Source organism: Microtus ochrogaster, chromosome 5, assembly GCF_000317375.1.
Source record: "Microtus ochrogaster isolate Prairie Vole_2 chromosome 5, MicOch1.0, whole genome shotgun sequence".
NCBI lineage: Eukaryota > Metazoa > Chordata > Mammalia > Rodentia > Cricetidae > Microtus > Microtus ochrogaster.
This window is the reverse complement of record NC_022012.1, coordinates 55,955,407-55,962,870: the sequence shown is the minus strand read 5'-3', so window position 1 is coordinate 55,962,870 and position 7,464 is coordinate 55,955,407. Positions and strand designations below refer to the sequence as shown.

The 7,464-nt window shown below is 43.3% G+C and overlaps 1 protein-coding gene across 2 annotated transcripts in view; it reads left to right on the top strand.

The window, feature by feature from the left end:
* Bckdhb (branched chain keto acid dehydrogenase E1 subunit beta) overlaps nt 1-7,464 on the top strand; it is a 193,048-nt gene that overhangs the window by 28,430 nt on the left and 157,154 nt on the right. The gene's annotated exons all lie outside the window — the stretch shown is intronic.

Sequence of the window (7,464 nt, the reverse complement as noted above, 5' to 3'; positions counted from 1 at the left end):
AAAAAAAAAAAAAAACCAAAAAAAAAAAAAACCAGTGTTGTTCCTTCTTGAAAGTAGAGCCAGGCAGTAGGAGATGACCAGGATGATGTAGGACCCATGGCAGCCACATAGAATGCTCAGTCAGAGGGACTCTTCTGAGTGAACTCAGCTGGCCTGAAATGGCCAGCCTTTGTCCTCAACTATGATTCAGCAGTGCGCGTGGGCTGCCATGGCCTTGGACTGTGGGTGGGTCTCCTTTGGTAGAGCAGGCCTTGGAGGAAAGGCTGACAGTTGACACCTCCCATCCAGCATCATTCTTAGCAGCCAAAGGAACACACTGGGAAAGTGTCACCTAGGAGTCCTAGTGAGTGTCCTGGCACTGACTGAGACTCTGTCTCCATCACCGGCTGCTTGTTCCTCTTCTCTTCTTTTTTTCTAGGACTGGATAATGAGCATCTTATGGAGGAAGTTAACACCCCATTTTTCCTTACTAGTTTTTTGTGGGTGTTGCTGTTGCTGACATTTCATAGTAAGGGGACTGGGAGTCATTGTTACTTGGGGTTGTATTTTTGTCTAGAACTGCTTTGGAAGATAATTAACATCTATTGCTTTTAAATAATGACCAGCGTCCTGAGAAGTGCTCCACTTTGGAAGATAAATCGTATAGTCATCTCACTTTAGAATGAAAACAAATTCTTTAAGAATATCCCATTTTCTGTTTTTAATATAGGAAAAAAATTGGAAGCAGAATGATCTAGATTAGCTCTGTATTGGCCTCGGTCAACCCTAAAAAATGCTTTTCATCTTTAGCAAAGCTTTGGACAGATGCAAAAAATGTTGAACAATCGCAACATATTCCAAAAGTCTATGACAGAGATTATAAAGATGCAGTATTTCTTTCCCCACTGTTAAAATTATACCTGTAGGAACTGGAGAGATGGCTCCGTGATTCTGAGTGCATATTGCCCTTGCCAGCGGAGCTGAGTTCAGTTCCTAGTAAACATGTCAGGTGGGTCACAATCACCAGGAGCTCCAGCTCCAACGTGTCTATCACCCTCTCCTGGCTTTTGCAGGAGACGTTCACATGGACATACCACCTTGCCAACACCTCTACCACATATATACATAATTAAAAATAAAATAAAGTGGGCATCTTTAAAAAATTGTACCTGTGATGACTTCTAGTTCTCTGATTTGTTTTGTTCCTTAGTGACATATATTCATGTCTTTCCTGTTTTGTGCTCAAGTATTCTGGAATAGATGGTGACTAAGTTGGTCATTCCTTGAAAGCATGTTCTGGTCTACCAAGGTTATAGAAGCTGCTTAGGGATGGATAGTTTTAGCCTGCCTTTTATAATTTTTTTTTATGGGAAAAGAAAAATTTAATTTTATCCCAGGTCACTCCAAGAATTCGTAGGAACACTTGGTTTCAGAGTAAACTCTAAAATTGAGGATGGCTCTGAAAACTGTCTAGGGACAGAGAAGAGCGAGAGGCTCCTTGACTTTCTTCTCCCTGGGGGTGGCTGGCCAGCTGTCATCCCATGGTCCTTCCCTTTCTCCGGCTGTTTCTTCTTTGCTTTGCTTGTGCTCTGTACTGTGGCTGTCTGTCAGGGTGAGAAAAGGATTCATGGCTAGTTCAGATTTGACCCACTGCACTTCTTTGGCAGGAGAAGCCAACTGCTGCTTTGATTTTTATGTTTGTTATTGGACAGACGACATCGTTATAGACAGTGCCCTATCGGGGAGGCAGAACTTCCAAGTCCTGTGTTCTTTACAAAGGAATACTGTCGGGAAGTGGTGCTGTGATCTGAGGCATGCTTTCCCACAAATATGAAGTTGATGATACAGTGTGTAAACAGACGTCCAGCTGATATTCCACATCTATTTTCACTGACTTGGGAGATTATGAAATTTAAGGGGGCATACCAAAATATAAGTAAACGACATGTGAAGTGGACTTTTTTTTTTACTCTAATTTCCTATAGCAATATATTTATCTGAAATGTCAATTGTTTTCTTTATTTTAAATTTTCAATTCTGGGGATCAAACATAATAGGTGGATTCTCTCCCACTGAACTTCCCTGCCCCAATTGCCTAAGGTGGTGCTAATTTGATTTACAGCAGAAGTATACCTAATAAATAGTTACCTAATAAATAGTTATCTAATTTATCTTTTAGAAACAGACATTGGAGACAGAGGCAGGCGGATCTCTGTGAGTTCGAGACCAGCCTGGTCTACAGAGCTAGTTCCAGGACAGGCTCCAAAGCCACAGAGAAACCCTGTCTCGAAAAACAAAACAAAAAACAAAAAACAAAAAAAACAAAAAAAAAAAGAAACAGACATCTATTAAAGGTTTCAGTGTGTGGTAAGTGACAGGCATGTGCACTATTATCCTTTGTCATTTGCTGGCCCCGTCCATTCCTTGCCGAGGGCAGGCTGGCTACTGTCATCTCTCCAGAGTCTTCATAGATGGCCTCTCCAACATCCCAGCTACTCCATTTCTTATTTGTTTTCCTTCTGGGTATTTCATTCTTGTTCCTATCAATAACAGCATTCTCTGTCATCTCATTTTGATGCTTCCCCAAATCTTGATCTCAGCCTTGAACTTCTCCAGCTCCCTGATCCAAGCACTACCACTCTAGTGATCTTTTGACATAGTAGGTTTTTTCTTAAATTATTTCTTTATAATATTTAATACATATATAAATAAATGATATTTTCTTGATTATTTCAAAATTTCATATAATATATTATGGATCATATCTATTCTCCTTCCCTCTTACCAGACCCACCTCCTTTCTCCTCAATACAACTTTGTGTACTTTTTTTTTCAAGTCCATTGAGTATAATATATGCTTCCCCAATACCCCTGGGTATTAAGCCTGCCTTGAAGCATGGTTAACCTACTAGGGGCCCCATCCTTAAAGAAGTCAGCCTCTCACAGCTGTCTGTTGCCAGGAGCTCCTCCTATAGGGGTGGGACTTTATGCCCACCTTCCCTCTGCATGCTGAGACCTTATTGGCTTTTTTATTTTTGATTTTTTTTAAAAAATTTTTTATTGAGAAAAAGAAAAAAAAAAGTTTCTGCCTCCTCCCAGCCTCCCATTTTCCTCCCCATGCTGAGACCTTATTGGCTCTTTTATTTTTGATTTTTTTAAATTTTTTATTGAGAAAAAAAAAAGTTTCCGCCTCCTCCCAGCCTCCCATTTCCCTCCCCCTCCTAAAATTTTATGTTACATGCTGAAGAAATGGCTCAGTAGGCAAGAGCACAGATGTTCTTCAAGAGAAAACGGATTTGATTTCTAGCACCCACAAGGCAGCTCATGACCACTGTCACTCCAGTTGCAGGTGATTTGACGCCTTCTGGCCTTCGAAAGCCCCAGGCATACACATGATGTACAGGCACCTATGCCATCAAATGACCCACATACAGGAAATAAAAGTAAATAATTTTAAAAATTTACTTCATGTGTCTGGGTGTTTTGGGAGCAAATATGTACATCACATGTAAGCCTAGGACCAGGGAAAGCCAGAAGTTTCAGGAATTGGATTACCTGAAATTAGTGCTATAGATAGTTGTGAGGCACCGTATGGGTACTGGGAATTGGACTTGGGTCCTCTGGAAGAGTGCTTAACCACTGAACCCTCTACCAAGCCCAGTTCTTAAAGCCACACATTTCCCCTGCCCTGTTTCTGTCTTCTCTGATGTTCTTTCTTGCTTTTATCCCTGTCTTGAATTCTACACAATATTTGCTTGATGAAATCCAGTTCTAGTTAAATCTACCTGGATGTCTAAATCCCAAGGATGCTGAGCTGAATGCCACTCTCAGTTTAAGCTCAAGGCTAGTAGTGACCTCTGAGGACCACCCTTGCTGCCCGACTTCCAGGCAGGCTCCTGACTCATTCATTCTTTCTTTACTCCTGCCTTCCCCACCTCTGCTAACCTGTTTTGTGGGTGTAAGAAGAACACTTGTCTAGTGCACACAAGGCTCCAAGTTGGATCATTAGCACTGCAAAAGAGAATGGAGGGTCTGTTTAGTTTAGAATTAGTAAAAAGGTAAGTAGATGCCACCGAGAACTTGGGCAGACTCGCCTTCCTTTGCTGCTTATTTCCCTGTGTGGGCCCCAGTGTGCGTATGCTGCTGGCTTCCTTCTGGATCTTTGTTGATAGAGGTTTCTGTCCCACCCTGATGGAGGAAGGTCATTGGTTGATTTAATAAAGAGGCTGCTTGACCTGATAGGTTAGAACGTAGGTGGGAGGAGCAGAATGCTGGGCGGAAGAGGAAGTGAGGTCAGAGACTCGACAGCTCTCCTCTCGGGGGCAGACGCCTCAGAGAGAGACATGATGCTCCACTCCTGCGGGCAGAGGCGAGAGCTCTGCTCTCTGAGGCACACGCGATGAAGCTCCGACCCAGGATGGACGTAGGCTAGAATCTCCCGGTAAGCGCACCTTGGGGTGCGACACACATGATTGGAAATGGGTTAGTCCAGGTGCGAGAGTTAGCCGAGAAAAGGGCTAGAGCTAAAGGGCCAAGCAGTCATTACAGTGCTTACACGGAATACAGTGTCCGTGTAATTATTTCGGGCAAAGCTAGCCGGGCAGGCGGCCGGGGTGCTGGGGACTCAGCCCCGCCACTACTATTACTACACCACCCAGTCCTGCAGTCATTCAGTCCCAAAGAAACACACAGAGGTCTACATTAATTATAAACTGGTTGGCCTAATAGCTCAGGCTTCTTATTAACTCTTATAACTTACATTAGTCCATAATTCTTGTCTGTGTCAGCCATGTGGCTTGGTACCTTTTCCGGTGAGGCAGTCACATCTTGCTTCCTCTGCATCTGGGTGATGACTCCAGACTGACTCTTTCTCTTCCCAGAATTCTCCTGTTCTCATTGCCCCACCTCTACTTCCTGCCCTGTCGTTCCGCCTATACTTCCTGCCTGGCTACTGGCTGATCAGCATTTATTTAAAGTACAAGTGACAGGGTACAGACCATTGTCCCACAGCAGATGGTGAGTGATGTCAGGGTGCCATTCAGCCTCCCCTGTCACCTGCTCCAAGGTATGGTCCTAATTGTTACCTCTATGCAGTTCATTTCATTAATGTTTCTCAGACCAGTTTCTCTTTCTCTGCTGATCACTTCTATTGGCCCGCAAAGTTGCTATTTCTTCCATCCTAACAAAAAAAAAAATTTTTTTTTTTTTTGACAGGGTAGCTGTAGCTACCTGATGTAGCTTTGGCTGGTCTGGCGTTCCCTATGTAGCAGTCTGTGTGTTATAAGAATGCAGGCTGAGCAAGCTGTAAAGACTAGGCCAATAAGTAGTGGTCTGTGTACACTTATGCATGGCCTCTGCATCAGTTCCTGTTTGAAGGTCTCTGCCCCAGCTTCCATCAGTGAGGGACTGTTACCTGCTGTCTGTAAGGTTAAATAAACCCTTTCCTTCCAAGGCTTTGGCCACAGTGTTGATTTTTGGTCCTGTTGTTTCATCACAGCAGTAGAAACCCTAACTAAGACCTCAAGTGACTATTCTTTGCTTTTTTTTTTTCCTTTGTTCCCCTAAGTTCGCTAAGTAATTGTACTTTATCCCAGGCCATTAATACATAAGGCTGCTTCTGCCAAACACACCTCATACTCAACAGTCCTGTGATAGGCTACCTAAATATCTTAGGCGTGATGCATGCTTTCAAAACAAAACTTTGGAGTCTTATCCCGAGAAGCTTTTTCATGGCATTGAATTTATTTCTTTCCCTTCAATTACTGGCTATGGTATATTTGGCACTGAGTATTCTTTGCGTGTCTCTGACTCATCTTGCAGGCTCTTTTTCATCAGCGAATCCTTTGACTCACTTTTGAGAATACATCTCACTTGCCCATTCTTCCCACCTCCTCTGCTGTTAGGCGTCTCTGTCTTTCTCTGCAGTGTTTCAATATCCTGCAATCAATCTTGCTGTGCCTCCCTTTGCTGTTTATAGACTATTCATAGAACACCAGCCAGAACGACACTGATGAGAAGGGGCACAGAGTGGCCTGGCTTTGCTCTGCGGCTTTCTCTTTCTCCCACTCACCTGCCTTCTGACTCATCCTCAATGTTTACAAGGGAGGGCTTGATGATGCTGTGGACTTGACAGGATTCAGTCTCACCTTGGAGATGGGTCTCTGGGCACACCTGTCGGGGATTATCTTCATGACGTTAACTGATATGGGCAGATCATGTTAATTTGGGGTGGGATGATTCTGTGTCCTTAGCAGCCTGGCCTGTGTAAGTAGAAAGTGAACTGAGCCCTGGCATGCATCCCTCACTTTCTGCTTTTTGACCTTGATTAGAATGTGACCTGCTCTCTCGAGTTCCTTCTGCTGTGACTTCCCTGCCATGCTGGACTATATATCCTGGAACTGTGAGCTACAATAAACGTCATTTCTCTTAATTTGCTTTTGTTAGAGTATTTGCTTTTAAAGGAAGCAAGACAAAGGCCTGGAAGGCCCTGCCTGACCCACTCTGCCTCTCTCTGGCCTCTTCCTTATGCTTTGGTTTATCTTTTGCCACTGTTTTTTTTTCATGTTCAGATTCTTGCTTCTCCTTTGTGCCCTTTCTCTGACGTCTTGAAGTCTTTCTCCAAGGTCGTTCCACTCGGCCCCTATATTATTAGTTCATCTTTCATTGCTGTGCTGGTCGTTCCACTCTTGACCACTAAATTAGTTTGTCTTGCATTGCTATGACCAAGGCACCCAACAGAACAACTCGGACAGGAAGATTTGCTGTGGCTCATGGTTTTAGAGGGCTCAACTTGTGATTGCTTGGGCTTTGGGGCTTTGGCGCAAGTTCATGATGGCAGGAACTGGTGGAGGAGTATGACTGTTCACATCTCAGTAGGTGGGAAGCAGAGAGAAGGGTCATGCCACTATTAAACTGGCTTTCTCTTGTTATCTCTTCTATCCGAGACCACAGCCCATGATCCCAACCTATGTGTAGTGTGGGTCTGAACCGTCCTCACAGATAGACTTAGAGGTCTACCTCGGTCTTCTAGGTGACGGTAATCCAGTCAGGCTGGCAATGAAGATTAACTGTCTCTGTCCCTTTGCCCAGACATCTCTGTGGATGCGTGTGTGGCACATGCTCTTTTCTTAATTGTCCCCTCTCAGTGGTTACTTTCCAGTCTGTTTGAAGCCACATTAGTTCCAACTTCATGTCAACCATTCCCTTCTTTGCTGTCCTGCACAGTGCTGTTTGTCATAAACACATCACATATTGTCATGAACATCACATATTGTCATAACACATCATATATTGTCATAAACATCACATATTGTCGCAAACACATCCATTTGTCATAAACACATCCATTTGTCATAAACACATCCATTTGTCATAAACATCACATATTATCAAACATATCACATACTTTCATAATCATGTCACATATTGTCATAAACATCACATATTGCCATAAACATCACATATTGTCATAAACACATCACATAT